We start from the raw sequence: 16,567 nt of genomic DNA, 5'->3' as shown, positions 1-16,567 counted from the left end.
ACGGCGCTTACCGACGTCACGGCTTTCAGCCCGCCCTCTGTTCGTTGATTGGCCAGGCTGTTTTCAGGCCGGTGGAAAACAGAAAGATAGGCTGCTATCTCAGACTGACTACAGGAGCGAAATGAAATTAGCGGAAGTAGGAAGTCTGACGTAGTCAGGCTATGATTAAGTATGTTGGTTAGACAAAAGACAAAACTGGAAATCTTTGTCTGGATTTTAGTACATGAACATCAGATGAAGAATTAAGAATTAAGTGTTCAGGGCCAGTTGACAGGACTGTCGTGTCACCTGTCCTTTCAGGTAAGTTCTGAGTTGCCACTAAAAAGTTAGCACTCATTCATACTTTACATTAATTTTTATGCCCCATAAACAAACATTTGGATTCCTGTACTGTATTCTACACTGTTATTGCAAAGTCTGCTGATTTGTCACCTAATTTATTTTGATTGTTGTCAAAATTTCTAAATTACTTTTAAAGGGGTCATATAATGGTACATGCACTTTTTCAAGTTGATTGTACTGAAATGTGTGTTGGCAGTGCCTGTACACAACCATCATATAATGATAAAAATCCATCCAGTGTTTTTGTTTTAATCTCATTAAATGTTTTCCCCTGCCTCAAATCGAGCCGTTCGACCGTGTGACGTCACACGGTCGGAAGCCCCTCCCGCGATTGTTGATTGACAGGCGCCTTTCAACACAGACCCGCCCTCGCTCGTGAGCCAGCTGTCAATCATAGTCTGCGCGGACCGGCGCGGTCATTGTTGATATGCTGGAGCACTGTCTATGAGCAGAATGGCGTCTAAGCGATTGTGGTGTTCTGTTCTTGGGTGCAATAAGGGACCCAGCAGTCATTTTAATGTTCCTAAATCTGAACCGCTGAAGACGCACTGGCTGAGTTTGGTTTTCGAAGGGAATATTCCCCACGAGCAACGTCAATGCTTTCATGTTTGCGCGAATCATTTCTCAGCAGACTGCTTTATAAACGAGGATCAGTATAAAGCTGGTTTTGCTAAGGAGCTGCTCCTGAATAAAGGATCGGTACCAGATATTCGTGTTCCTGCTGAACCTCTAGAACAACTGAAGTGAGTGTAACGTTTTATTAAACTTTATATTAATATTTATATCTTTGCAAATCGCTTCACGATGAATGAGTCTAAGGTTTACACTCAGGGTACATTACTGCATGTTTTCTATGTACGACGTTCTCCATATAATTCATAATCCCACGTTTATAATGAACAATGCGTTATGGTTATTGTGTTACAAACGATGTACACACAGAACAGAGAGGCGGGGTGAGCAAAGCTCATGATCATTTAAAGGCATATGCACTGAAACGGCGTGCTGAAAACAGAGCTGTTTTTGACCAGGTAAAATAAGTGTTTTCTTACAATACTAATGAGAATTTTTAATTAAAGTATATTACAAACTTTTAATTTAGACCCTAAAGAATCATATTAGCTTGTACAAAAATGGCATTATATGACCCCTTTAAAATAACAGTATTGAAAGCTTCTTTGAGTGGTGCTATATAAAAATGTATTAATAGTATTTATTACTATTAATGTTTTGTATTATATGCCACCATTGTCCAGCAAAAGTGTGTTTATTCATTTATATAGTAGTTACATTATTACTGTATAATATTAAACTTGTAATTAAAAATAAATAAATAAATATATATATATATATATTTCTTTAAGTATTAATATAAAAATTCTGTGTTCAAAATATATATATTTTTTTTTTGGCAGAGCAGGGTTAGGGTAAGACAATTCACATATCTCGTGGTTTATCACAAAAGGCTTCAGTGTTTTTCAGGAATTAGATGATACACATCATCTTGGATCATATTTCCAAGAACTTTAAGAGTAGGAGGAAACCACAAAGCTTAAGATCTATGTGCTCCCTGAGGGAAGATTCAGTTGTCTCCCACCACCTGCCATCCAATCTCAGTTTACAGCTACACAATGCTCCCAAGAACCCTAACAAGAAAAATTCCCAGGAATAATAGTGATGATGACCCAAATCATCTCCTGAAAAACAAACAGCAGTCAGAAGACTTTAGATAAGTGCACATTCACATTGCTCTTACTTCCTGTATCAGCTCTCACGCTGCAACCTAAATGTCAGCTGATAACTTACGCAACCTGGGAGAGGCTCAAAACAATACCATGGTGCTCAATTTTGGTTAGCCTTGCTTCCTTGATGTGCTGAGTAACTAGACGCTTTTCTCAGAGCTAGTGTGAGCTTAAATGATGTTGGCTGGTTTTGTGGCTCAAAGTGCAAAGAGAAAAAGTCATAGACACAGAGGATGAGTCACAGTGAGCTGAAGATTAGCAAGCATTTGAGGTTGTAAAAAGTTCTGTCAGAAGGATCCAACAGCCCCGGCGGAGAGCTGAAGGAGAAGAATAGGCTCAGAGATGGGAGCAGTAAAGTTTGGAGGAAGTTTATATTTCAGCTCTCAAATGAGTTACCATAAACGAGAGTGTACATGCAAACAACATGAAACCACAGAAGGTACACTAAAGTCCTACCGTGGAGATCAATAGCCTGGGGTCTTGAGGTGTAAAGATGTATTAAAGTGAATTTTCATATCTATAGAAAACAACTTCCTGTTATGTCAAACAACTTCCCGGTCGACCTTAATGGCAACTTTGGCTACACAGATTTTGTGAGTATTTAGTAGGGCTGTGCGATTAAGCAAAATTGAGTTTCGATTTTGATTTTGGCTTTCAACCATTACGAAAGTACGACAATCCAGATAAAACGACTATTGTGTCCCATTTCGTCCCTTTCCTTTACAGCGGTGCACTTTGGCTCCTCCTTAAAATTCCAAACCTAACGTGCAAATCAGTAAACTCATGTAACGTTTGGTAAAATGGGACGTGCTTGATATCAAAAAAGTTATTAAAAGCACAAAAGAGAACTCGCGCTGTTCCTCAGGCGGCTTTCTGTGCACCCTCCAAAACGGAGCAAAGTGAACTTCCGAGCTTCTGGAGCGTGCATACACACAAACATGTCAAAATGCCCGAACTTGATAATTTACGTAAACCCAGTCATTTATGTCCTTTGTGAACAAACAGTTGGAAGAAAATAGAATTTTGTATCAGTATATTGGATCTGTGCATTAGGTCTTAAAGTGACAGCGGCCGAATACCTGCTGCTATCTGTGTCAATGTTAATCAAACAAAAGAAAATGAGAAAAATCACTCACTGCTCTTGACTAAATGACTTTTGTAGCAAGTTTAATTGTTACAGTGAAGATAATTATGTTATGCTTTATTTTCCATTTGTTTATTAAATATCTGTGGAAGGCTTTTAGCCAAACACTTACAAACTTGAATGAAAAACTTCACACACATTAATCCGGATACATTTGAAAATGGCGTTTTCGTTTAAAAACGCTCTCCGTCCACACTAGCGCTTTCAGGCGTTTTCCGACGTTTCAGTGTGGATGAGAAACTTCTAAATTCACCATTCTGCGCATGCGTGACAGCTCACAAATGGCGCTTTTCCACTGCTGGTACGGCTCGGTACGGTTCGGCTCGGCGCGGCACGGTTCTGCTCGCTTCGCTTTTCCACTGCTTGGTACGACTCGGCTCGGCACGGCACGGCTCGGTTCGCTTTAGCTCGGTTTGCTTTTCCACTGCAGTTAGTACCGCTTCAAAGTGGGTGGGATTATAGTCGGACCGTTATAGTTTATCCGCTCCTCGGCAACCAACGAGACGAACGTCTGCACTTCGTCCACTGACCACGATTCAGCCGTTTCTTTTTTATGGAAGTTTTCTTTCTTTCTTTTTTCTTCAAGCAAGTCAAGCAAGTAGTTTTAAAACAGGTGCTACAGCGGTGGCTGTTGTCTACTGGCTATTTAAATCTAGTGGGTTTAGTGTCTCGTGTCGCAAATACAATGACGCTGATAGTGACGATTCTGTCTGTCTGACCAATCAGTGATCTGTAGTGTTTTCACGTCACATTTTAGTATCGGTACGGTACGCATGGAACCTCAACAGACCAGGTACCATTTAAAGCGAGCCGAAGCGAGCCGTACCGTACCGTACCATGCAGTGGAAATGCGCCATAAGTGAGCCGTACCGAACCGAGCCGTACCGTACCATGCAGTGGAAAAGCGCCAAAGCGTGCCGTACCGAACCGAACCGTACCGTTCCATGCAGTGGAAAAGCGCCTAAAAGCTCACCGAGAGATGGAAAAATAAAAAGTTATCGTGCAATTCTTCTAAGAGGATCATTTTATTTAGCAAAATATCTCACCATCACTGATGCGTCCAGGTCGCACTCAGTCACCATATGTTTGGTCTAAAGCGCAACTGCTCTCATGTATTGCCGCAGGACAGCAAATGTGAGTACATTTTCTGTCATCTTTGCAGTACTGTGATATGAAGAATGTGCAAAGTAACATATTTTAGCAACAGTGTAAAAGTGAATAACACATAACAGGCACTATACCGGTAAACATGAATATCTATTGGTACAACATGGATCACATGACTAAACTTACGTCATCGTTTTCAAATACCTCCGGCTTCACAGTCCACACTACAAACGTTTTCAAATGTGTCCGCTTTGGAGAGCGTATTACAAAAGTTACGTTTTCATTGACTTAAAACGCCGTCTCAGTGTGGAGAGAAAAATATACGTTTTCAAACGAAAACGTATTAGTGTGGACATGGCCTTAAAGCACTGTTTGTTTCATTTGTGTCTTTTTCTATAGTTTTTGTCCTATTGTTTATAAAAAAAAAATATTATATTACTGACTGTTTAATTACATTAGTTAGCCTAATATTCTGCTAGCATTTTAAGCAAATTGATATTGCTCCCGTTAAATAAATGACTCATATAAAGTTTTGGTTATATGGTCCACTAATAATCGTGTTAATTGTGATTACAATACTGGCCAAAACAATCATGATTATGATTTTTGCCATATTAATCGAGCAGCCCTAGTATTTAGCCTATTAAGTGCTACAAGGATGACATTTTTGTCAGCCAAAACCCAAAAACTAGTTATCCCTATAGCATTTCTGGTTCCATCAGGTTTTTTAAATAGGTTTTTGGTTAGACGCATGGAATAAGCTCTGTGGTGAACACAATCTCAAGATGTTTTCATGCTTTCTACAATATAACATACATCAGTAATACCCCCTTAAGATTTTACCAAAGCTTTTACATTTCTCGAATAAGGTGGTTGCTATCAAGGTGCTAAATGGGACTATAAAGGTTGCTGGGGACATTAAGGGTGCTTTAATATAGGGAGTTTAGTTCGAAACAGGGCACGGTTCGCATGAAAGATTGTTAATGTGCATGTAGGGACACACCAAGCCGACATCAAAGATCTAGCGCTGATGAAAGCCAACTGTGTTGTCGCCTCGCAGTTGGGGCAAGAAAGCTGTGCTTGAACACACTGAAAAAGGACTACAGCGACTGTCAGCTAGCTAGCACACGCATTCGGCGCTTGCGTGTAAAGGAAATAAATCATATTTCTGCAGATATATTCACCTATATTCGTCATTCAAAAAAGGAAACTGACACTGCAGATACACAAACCCACCGTAAACAAAGCAGCGTGTGCTTAGTTTTGAATATCAATCATGCTGATCCCGTTCTTTATTCCACTTAGAACAGCCTTCTATCTGTACCATAGAGTCTAGACTTTTTCTTTTTTCAAAAGAAACGCTGTTTTGCTATTATTCTCATTCACTAAGCTGAACAGCCAATCAGAGTTCTCTCTCTCACCGATGGCCCAATGCAGATTCTACATGCTGAATCGGCCCAAAAAAACACCCCAACACCGTCCGACTGGAGCCAATGGTGCGGAACACACCGAAAAAAACAAGTCAGACGACGCTTAAAAGCGTCCCGACATTGCCGAACAGCCGATTGTTGGCTTGGTGTGTCCCTGGCTTAATGCAGACCCAGGAGCGCACCAGGGTACTGAACCTGAGATTACCTGAATGAGGTGGTCTGAGTTTGGTTGCACTGGAACTGAGGCGCGATTCACGTGAATGTGAAAGAACTCGGATGAGCACTTGTTCAGGAAGTGAAATAAGATATTTTAGCTGATGACAACGTCATTAGTTCAACAAAACACACGTAAGGGATGACAGTGGTGATGATTGACCTTGAATACAAGCAAGAGTGAGCGTGAAGTGTAATCGCGCATGCTGAGTGCTATCACTAGCTGCAAATGAATGGCTCACAATCAGCGGTCTCCTCAAAAGAGTCAGTTTGCAAGCAGCAGAAAGCCGCATTCATGTGAAGCACATAGCCTACAGACGCAAGTGGTTCTGCGTCACTCTGCTGTGCATATTAGCACCAAATTAATAAAAAAAAACTATATATTGACCCGCGATCTGTTTTTTTTTTCTTCATGCGGCGTGCATGTTTGCAATGACATAACATGAGAGCAAATGCACCAGGGTTCGATAGAATTAAGTGAGAGTGAAGCCAGTCATGAGATTGTGGTGTAGTTTGTTTATAGCCTACACAATTGCATTTAAGCTTCAAAATACATAAAAGTTGTGTTCAATTGTAAAGAACATCATGAGGAACAAAACAAGCAAGAATCAAACTTTTGGTGGTCAGGTCACAGAACTTATTTTCTGCAATAAGATCCTATTGGGTTTTTGTTGAGGGATTTATTGCATGACTTTAATACTGAATGAATTAGCCACTTGATTATTATGAAATAGCATTTTTAGAGATCAAATGATGCAACACTCACAGATGAGGCCAATATTCAGACAATATTAAAAGACCCAGACCTGTCTTTGAACTTAGCCTCCTTTCCATTTCCGTGGAGGTTGAGGAAGGAGCGAGCTGTCATTTGATCTTTGTATTTCACAATGTCTCTCACCTCCTACAACACATTCATTCAAACTTATGGGGGTATCTGTGAAGAGATGCACAGTTTAGTTAAGTGGCATTTCCTGCTGTTTCCAGTGCATGACATTGATTTTGTTATTTCGATAAATTCCCATGTCTGAATTTACCGTAACACTCAGCACAGGATCATATTCAAAACAGTCAAAGGAATATAGACACGCAATTGTGATTTACCTACAATACAATATACAAACACTCATTATTCCACTTAAAGAAGCCCTATTTCCATCAGACAGGACAATGCGACTTTTATCCAAAGTGCCATACAGTATATTTCCAATCAGTCTACTGGGATAATAGGCTAACCCAAAGTATATTTTGGTTTTGATGCGAATGTTTAGCATATACGTGCAACAAAATCTATGTCTAGTATCTGCGTTATTCCTCTCTAGAAGTGACTTCAGTGTTCACACCTTGTGGACCAACTAATTAGTTCAAAACAATTTGAGGCTCATGCGCATTCAAAGCTGATGATGAAATTTAAAGGGGATCTATTATGCAAAATTCACTTGTACATGGTATTTGAACATAAATGTAAGTCCAATTCGTATTTGTTCGTGCGATTTTGTATCATTTGGACGCCGGACTGCTTTGGAAACGAGGATCAGATCAACACTTGATTTGCACAAAAGTTGCTTCTCAAAGATGGGTCCGTACCAACTGTTTGTGATCCAACTTCATATCCAGCCTTTCTAAATGTGCTTGTTAACACATTGTACAGCTGATGTGGTTAGTTACCATTGGCTCTGACTGTATTCACAGAGACCCAGATTTATGTCTTTACGTTGAACCAAAAAACACTCACCGTTTAATTCAGAAATGCACATTTATTATGCACAATACAGTCAAGGTGATGGACTTTTTAAACTCTGTATAGATAAGAGACTTGTACTAAGAGTGGAATGTTTATTTGCAAAGACCAGCACATCAACACATTTCAGTAACACGAGTGATGTTGGTTGCCAAGAGCATGTTTTTGCTCCCACCCATATAGGGGCATTTAGGGCATGCAATAATAAATGATCTGTAGGGTATTTTGAGCTGAAACACATTCTGGAGACACCCGAGACTTATATTACATCTTGTAAAAAGGAGCATAATAGGTCCCCTTTAACGAACAGTATACTTTGGGCTCAACCGAAGTTTAGGTGCCTTCCTCATTAGCATATATACTGTAGCACCCCTTACAAGGTTTGAACACACAGCATTTTAGCAAATATCCATAGTCATGAAATCTACTGAAGTTGGAACTTTGCGACATCTATATAAAAGCTGCTGTACTGCGTTAAGTTTATTTCATTTCATTTAAGTGTTGCCCTGCCAACATTTTTACTGGCCCCACCAGAATAAAAAATATATTTTTGTTTTATTTTTAGCAATGTAATTTATCTTTGCTAGATATATTTATAGTTTTCATCAAATATTACATTTTTCTTTACAAATTTATTTTGTTCAGCTGTAACGTAACATCATAAATCCATAAACATAGGCTACTTTTGCTGAAAAACAATGGCATATAATACAAAACATTACTAAAAAAAACATTACAAGTCTTTTTGCAATTTCGACAAAACCTTGTCTGTTAGCCAGTTAGATAACATTATCTTGCTGACAAATCAGCAGAATTTGCAACAGCATTGTAGAATACAAAACAGAAAACCAAACGTTTTAAGTTTGCAAGGCATAAAAAAAAAGGTTGTACCAGATCAATGAAAGTGATTGTTCAGTCAACTGGCCCAAAACACTCTCATTCGGACCATCCTTAGTGTCGGGCCCTTTAACCAACTTTAATCCAAAGTAATTTCCCTTTTGATTTCTCCTAAATGTTTATCTGGCTGTTGTTTATCACTTCTGTTGGAAACATAATCATGTTTACTGGCTAAGTTGGAATGGATCCCAGGATTATAAACATGATGAAAGACATATAATATGTCAAAGTATGAAGAAATCATAAACTAAAATCATAAGGAAATCTGTAGAAAGTTCCTGATTCATTACAATTGTGCATGTAACTAATCTGAAAAATGAATGCAGTATGAAACTTAAATCTGGAATTATGTGGACAGTCATTTGGACTATTTGCAATATGGTCCAAATATTTAAATTACCCAAAATACATAACCAATTAGTAACAAATCAAATGTAATCCTTTTTAGTTTGTAAAAGAGCTGATGGAATCTGACCTCTATCTAATCAGTCATATTTCACCATCCAGGATGTGATCTGTGTCTGACTTGGCCATGTGTAAACATTAGGTTTAGAAAAAAAGTGTATCTGCTGCAGTATGAACACAACCTTTGAATTGAGTCTCTTAAGCACGAGTCAATCGGGTCTCCAGACAGTCTGGTTAAAAGCAAGCTCAGGCCATAAATAAGTAATATCAGGAAAAGCTGACAGCTGCTGCCTGCATTTCGATGAAACTAACAGGGGTTTCACATAAGCATGCAAGACTGCAAACCTGTGCCATAGCAAATGAAACATGGAGCCTTCCATATGATGATCACAATGAGAAGAAAGTATGTATCATACACTTTTGAGGTGGCAAAAGCGTGTCTTTTTTTCTGACTTTCATCTTACATCAAGTCAAAATGATAATGGCCACTTTTGCAGTAGTAAGGCATTTTAACACTGGCCTATGAGCCTCTTTAAATCAAGAGTTTGCACAAAAAAAGATATCTGACTGTTCTTAAACATCACAAAAAATGTCATTTAGATCCACCTAAAAGAACGCTGTTTTGCAAAAAAAAAAAAAAAGAGGAGAAGGAAATTCAAAGAAATGACAGAACTCATCTGAGAAACTCTCAAATCTCTCTCAAAGATCTTGTCTGCAGAACAAGTTTTCAATTGCAAAATTCCAATAAATATGAATTGTATCTGTTTTAACACTGATAGCCTTTGGAAATATTAAAACCTGAAAACCCATTGACATCAGTGCAAAAAAAAAACCCCAGTGTATACTCACTGTGTATATTTATTTGTATGTAAAACAAAGAAACACTGACAAACTGGAAATAACTTGCACTTGGTCTTCATGTAGCAGACACAATTCTGTTTATTTGGCACAAACCAACCAAAGCTTTAATATTTAATGAGGGCAGCTGAACAGCCAGGTTGACATGCTGCTGACCAGTTAGAATGGTTGAAACTTCTCAGCTTATTAACTTATTCCTATCAATAATAACACCCCTATGCTAATTAACAGACTGAGAGAACATCCATCACATAAAGAGACACTCTCACATTTACACATCTATAGGTGCACTCAGAAAGTTTACTGTAAAAGTTTTACACGTTATCTTGGTTACACCCCAATTATTGGACACTTTTGCGTGTTAAATGAATCATGGATGACTGACTGCAAATAGTGCATTTCTACAATGGCACCTCTATGTTGACCAGTGCAACACATAATTAAGAGTACCATTAGAAACACAAGCCTATTTGACAACAACAACAACATTGCAAATTAAGATATATGGAGTCAATCTGGAGGGTTATTGAAGCAAGTATATGGCTGACTTCCATGTTTTTCTTAAGAACCATTTCCTTCTTGACGGAATAAGCTTCAATGGTTCAACAAACAACTGCTGTGCCTGACAGACCTCTCAATGGTTCCAACAATAACTGCTATGAATCAATAACCTCCCCACCCACATATTTTCAACTGTGAAGGTTTGTCTTCAACCACAGTTTCCCCCGAGTTAGTTTTGAGTCGGTCACGCTGATTGTTGCTAATGTGACAACAAATGTGATGCCAATGAAATGAAGTTTCCCTTTCATCTTAACCTACTGGAAAACTAGGAATATAATAATGCCTGGAAGATATGTTATGCTAATGGCTCAGAAGGAGCATTATGCAGTACCGATGCAGTATGACCAAATAATACAGATGTTGGAAGCACTTTGGCAAAGAGCAGATGCAGAACTTGTTTTGGGGTATGTGGATGCAAATAAGAAAGCTACAGAAATAGCATGATAAAACCTACAAGAAATAGCTGCAAATAAGGAACAAATAAAAATAAAAAAAGCTTTATTTAGCTATTTAAAGTTATACAATATAGTATAACTAAATAATATGGCGTTCCACTACTAGCAAAAGGTACAAATGGCCTTCATTAGATCAGTTCACTCAGTGATAATGGTGTGAGTCATTAGAGACCCAGAAAAAAACAAGATGTGCATACAAGTTGTCTATTATTGTGGTCTGAGTCCTTGGAAAAACGAACTCAACGCCCTTCTCTGAAGCGCATTATAAGCGAGAAGACAAGATAGAGGTCAAGATAGAGGTAAATTTAAGGCCTGTTATTTTAACTGGTGGTGGTGCTATAGAGTTGGTCCTTAGGACTCCAAAATTGGTACAATTACTATTCATTACCATCACTACAAGTGTGCCAAATTTCATCATTTTCGTATGTTCCGTTGATAAGGCTGCCATTGACTCCCATTCGGGAAAAATAATAATAAGAAAACTAACAGATACAATAGGGGCTATCCTCTTCGGGCTTGGCCCCTAATATTACACATGATGATATGACACTAAAATAATGCAATAAATCCTTTTCTTTGGGGTTTTATAATGTACATAACTGATAAGAGAAAACTAACGAAGAAACATAGTTATTTCAATTAAACATCAATGGCGAGGTGTCACACCAGTGGCGTAGCCACGAGGGCCTCATTTACATTTTTGATTGCATTATTATTTCTGATTGCTTAAAAAAAAGTTTTTTTTTTTAAACTTTAGGAGGCAAAATATGTTTTGATTATGTGAATTACACTGCGCAAACCAAAGTAATACTACCCACCGGATGAAGAAGGGTTGTCTCTCAGTCTCCACAGTACATAAAATATTCCTTTTATTTTATTTTATTTTTCGTGTTCGCATTTATGAGGAAAAAACAATGTTACGGACGTGAGCGCTCTGAAAGCGGCACTAAAATATGCTTTAAAACTTTCACAGAGACATCAAACAGAAAGCACAAAACCTTTCTTTAACCTGAATTTCGTTTTGTATTAATTGTATCTTAATTTTAATCAATGTTTCATCAACCAATTGCCTGGATTTAATAAATAAGAAGTAAATATAGCAGACGATATAGAGATAATCACGAAACAGGGGCGTCGGCGCGTGAACTGGAGCTCGTCTCATAAATGAACCGAAACTCAGTGTATAAGGTAGCCTACTTGCCTCACAGACATGTCTACTTTTAAACAGAGCAATTCAAAAACGAAAGAAAACAGACTACAGACTGCTCTCTGCTTATGTAATCCTTATGAAATGTGCATTTCTCTCTGGCGCGTTCACTACTGAAGATCGCGAGTCAGCATCGTCAACTTCATCTTAGCCGACACTGACAAAGAAAACACTTGTTTATTAATAAACAATTAAAATATCTCCTTGCTATATTTTACATATTCAGAATCATTACTTTTGCCACTTCTTTGTGACAGCTATTAGGTGCTTTATTGGCAGCGCCACCCTTACATGTTACATGAGTGGCCACCGCATCACCGCACCCACCAGAATAGGCCTGTATATAAAAAATTCTGGCTATATATATATATATATATATATATATGTTGCCCCCTGAATTAAAGACGGGACCCCCCAAAAATAAAATTCTGGCTATGCCCCTGTGTCACACAGACAATTCTGGGAATGTCAATGTATTGTTTCCTGCTATTGAACTTTTTTTTTAAAAGAGGAAGATCCACATGGCTAAAAAAACAAAGGATGAAGGTATGGAGCACTAATTATTGCAATCATGACGTAAATGTATATTATTAAACCCCAACCTTTGTAGAGAGGAAGTGATGCGGTACCCCGTTATACCATCATATTATCAGACGGTAATACTTTTAAAAACCAATCAAAAGTTGGCTGACACATATAACTGAATATGCATGTTTTTTGTGACCTTATAAAATTAAGAACAATTTGTAATTTTTTGGGCCAGATAGTACAGGGAAAGCAGTCATCAAGTGTGCACCACACATGGGAAATGTGCCTCATGATGTTAGTTAAAGGGATAGTAATACCGTAACTAATACAGTTAGCAGCAGCCATATCACCCTGTAGCCCAAGACTGGTAGCCCACTGAAGCTAAGCAGGGTTGAGGCTGGTTAGTACCTGGATGGGAGACCTCCTGAGAAAACCAGGTTGCTGCTGGAAGAGGTGTTAGTGAGGTCAGCAGGGGGCGCTCACCCTGTGGTCTGTGTGGGTCCTAACACCCCAGTATAGTGACGGGGACACTATACTGTCAAAGTGCACCGTCCTTCGATGAGACGTAAAACCGAGGTCCTGACTCTCTGTGGTCATTAAAAATCCCATGGCACTTCTCGTAAAGAGTAGGGGTGTAACCCCGGTGTCCTGGCCACATTCCACCCATTGGCCCTTGCCAATCATGGCCTCCTAATAATCCCCATCCACTGAATTGGCTCTATCACTCTCTCTCCTCTTCAACTATAGCTGGTGTGTGGTGAGCGCACTGGCGCCGTTGTTCTGTGGCTGCCGTCGCATCATCCAAGTGGATGCTGCACACTGGTGCTGGTTGAGGAGAGACCCCCTGATATGATTGTAAAGCGCTTTGGGTGTACAGTAGTACATATGAAAGCACTATATAAATGCCTCATTCATTCAATACTAATACCGTAGTTTGGTGCCGTAATTGTTACTTTAAACTGTAAAACATTGAAATAATAAAAAATGAGAAATTGTATCCAAACCTTTCACGAGTACTGTAATATACTATGGTAAATTACCATATATAAAAATAATTTACTTATATCATAGACTATATATAGCCTATACTATAGCATATATATATATATATATAACATATAGGCCTAATATATAATATATATAACAAATATCGCAATCAATCATTTCTACATGTTTATCGGTCATCATAGTACTCGTTTGTGAAACTGGTCTCATTTGGCGAGTAAAAACTAAATTCCGTAAAAAGCTATGAAAGTCAGAAGCGAAAATGCGGTGACCAACTAGAAGCAAAGAACGATGCCATCGTACGCGAGGATTCCCTCGGCCATATACTGGAAGAGGTGACGTCATGGCGCAGAGGTGGGGAATCCCCCTGGAGACAGCGCGTGAGAAAAGGATATAGCCTTCCAACCAGTGCAACTGATAGAAAGAAGAAACACTAAAGCATTAAAGCTGACAGAACCGGATAAAAAGCTGATTCTATTTGGCCTAATCCACTGACTGCAACGAGAAATTAAATCGAGAGACGTTTTCTAGGCTAGGCTACTCTATCAATAATAATAACAACAATACGTTTTATTTATAATTTGTTTATATATGTATTGTGTTTAACCTTGTCTCTTTTATTTTCGCTTGCGTTTAATATGAATCTTAATTTACGTCACCCTATTTATTCAGAAATTTAAGTAGGCCTACTGATGATACTACAAATGAGGACAATCATGCCAGTAAAGCATTGATTCTGGCTAGTAAGGCCTATTTATTTTACACTTGTCCCTTTCTCACTTTATTTCCTCGTCCAATGTAATTTCAGCATTGTCTATTTGGTCCTATAAGTAGACTACACTTTAGCACTATTGTAAATGCTGAGATGCACACAAATAAGGCTTTACTGGCTGACTGAGAAGAAGAGATCAAGACGAGTGGGTGGGCTTCACTGACAACATGGCATCTATAAACGTGCCATGCCATAAGCAAGAATCTGCATTTATGAGGAAACGAAGATATAGCTACAGCAAAACAGGTGGGGGAAAAATCAGGTTACAAAACAAAAGAAAAACTTTGTTTCTTTAAACTCTTTGTTTTGGTTATGGACTTGGCAACATACTAAGACGTGTTTGTGAAACTATGTTCTCCAAGTAGACTAACTACTACTACTGCCTTGTCAGGTCACAGTAACATTCTTCTAGCTTCATGTAACGGCTCAAGTGAAACAATGTGTTCATTATTTCCGTCACTAGCGCATATCCCGTTCTCAGAATCTAGCGGTTTAGATTGTGATCGATACACCAGCACAGCCTGAGCTAAAGATGCACTGCAGAACACAATCTGACACAGAAACTGAAGAACACATCTTCACAGAGAAACATGAAGAACACATCTTCACAGAGAAACATCCACAGAATTGCGTCAAAACGCGTTACTTCACTGCCTTAAAAAGCAACTTACCCCTCTATGTGTCGCTCAAGGTTTCTGAGAAAATGTCCCCCGCTGAAATAAGCGTAGTCAACACGTTACTGACTTTAATAACTACCGTTTAAGAGATCATACGCCGTTTTAAAAATATATTTTCAACTTTCCCGTCACTAAACACGAAAGCTAAAGTGGACTATGCGAAAACGGGCTACACATTTCCAGTTTCTCTTTGATTGACAGGTCTTTGACGCTGTCGTGAACGAGATCAGAATTCTGTCCAATCCCTGAACTCGAATGACGCAAAGAGGCGGGTCATAGAGGCTGCGCGCTCGAGAGCGCCTGAGTTTATTGCCCTGGCTGAACAGGCTCTTCCGACAGCTCTGTCCTCCCTCGTGACGCGCCGCTGTGAAGCACCGCACGGCGGGGGGAGAGAGCGCTGCTAGAACAGCGCGCCTGGAAGTCATCTGAATTACTGGCAGTGCCTGCGTCATCTCAACTTTAATTCAGTGAATGTGAAAAGTGGAGCCTACTGTCGTGACGTCTGCCCTAATCAACCCCCCCCCCCCTTTTTTTTTAATAACAAAGTGTATGTTTAAATGTGAGCACAAATCACAGAGCGAAACTATATCAATATTAGGCCTGCCTCAAAGCGCATTTTATTTATCTTACAGAAAAGAATAATTAGCCTATACCCTAGATATTTAGAACGTTAAGATTGGCAAATATATAAAAGGTGTTTATTTCAGAAACAATATGGCTTAGCAAACAAATTTCAATAAAAGCTCTTGACTGGACTATTTGTAAATAGCCCTAAAACCCTGAAAAATATTAGCTTTTTATAGCTTCGGAATTTCTAATGGGGTTTTAGATTAGCAATTCTTTTATTTATGTATGAATGTGTATGTTTTTTTTTTTAAATTCTATAAAATAATTTTTGTTTGTTTGTTTATTTTGTTTGTTTTTTATTTTATTTTTAATTTAAAGTTTTTTAAAAGTTTTTTTTTGTGTGTGCAAAATTCATGTTTCAGGTGTGACTGTTTGTAATTTATATTGTAATGTAGAACAAACAATAGTCTCTATAAGTAATGTTAACCACAGTCATTTCTTACTCAGAAATCACAAACTATTTTAGAAACCCCTTTGAAATTCCCTAAGGAAACCCACAGTGAATTAACTTTCTGGGTAAACCATGGACATCTGGATTGAGCAACTCTGCTATTTATTTCAAATTCAGGTTGATTTGAACAGTTGTGGTTGATTTAAAATAAACTTTGGATGGTCCATTGTGCTTATACCATTATTGGATATGCATTGTTTCATTAAATAGGCCCTTAGTATATTTCCTTATTGGAGTATAGAAGCTGGGTGTTACCAGGTCATAGGACATCCGGACATGGGCTTCCATGGAAACTTCAGAGGATGTTTTCTACAGTCCAGTAGTTCCGGTCCAAGTCCAATAGGCTCTAGTTTTTTTCCCCTTCACATCTGGTCTCTCAGTTCTGTCTCAAACAGAAACTGATGCTGA

General features: G+C 38.6%; 1 protein-coding gene across 1 annotated transcript in view; it reads right to left on the bottom strand.

Moving 5' to 3' along the window:
- stat3 (signal transducer and activator of transcription 3 (acute-phase response factor)) overlaps positions 1 to 15,290 on the bottom strand; it is a 36,323-nt gene extending 21,033 nt beyond the window's left edge. The window contains exon 1 of the mRNA XM_056235875.1: positions 15,076 to 15,290. The gene's annotated coding sequence lies outside the window, so the exon portion shown is untranslated. The remainder of the gene's footprint in view (positions 1 to 15,075) is intronic.
- Between the last annotated feature and the right edge of the window lie 1,277 nt (positions 15,291 to 16,567).

Source organism: Rhinichthys klamathensis, unplaced genomic scaffold, assembly GCF_029890125.1.
Source record: "Rhinichthys klamathensis goyatoka isolate OS25496 unplaced genomic scaffold, OSU_Roscu_1.1 h1tg000432l_1, whole genome shotgun sequence".
Classification (NCBI taxonomy): domain Eukaryota; kingdom Metazoa; phylum Chordata; class Actinopteri; order Cypriniformes; family Leuciscidae; genus Rhinichthys; species Rhinichthys klamathensis.
Note: the sequence above shows the minus strand (reverse complement) of the source record. Positions and strands in the feature narration are given on the sequence as shown.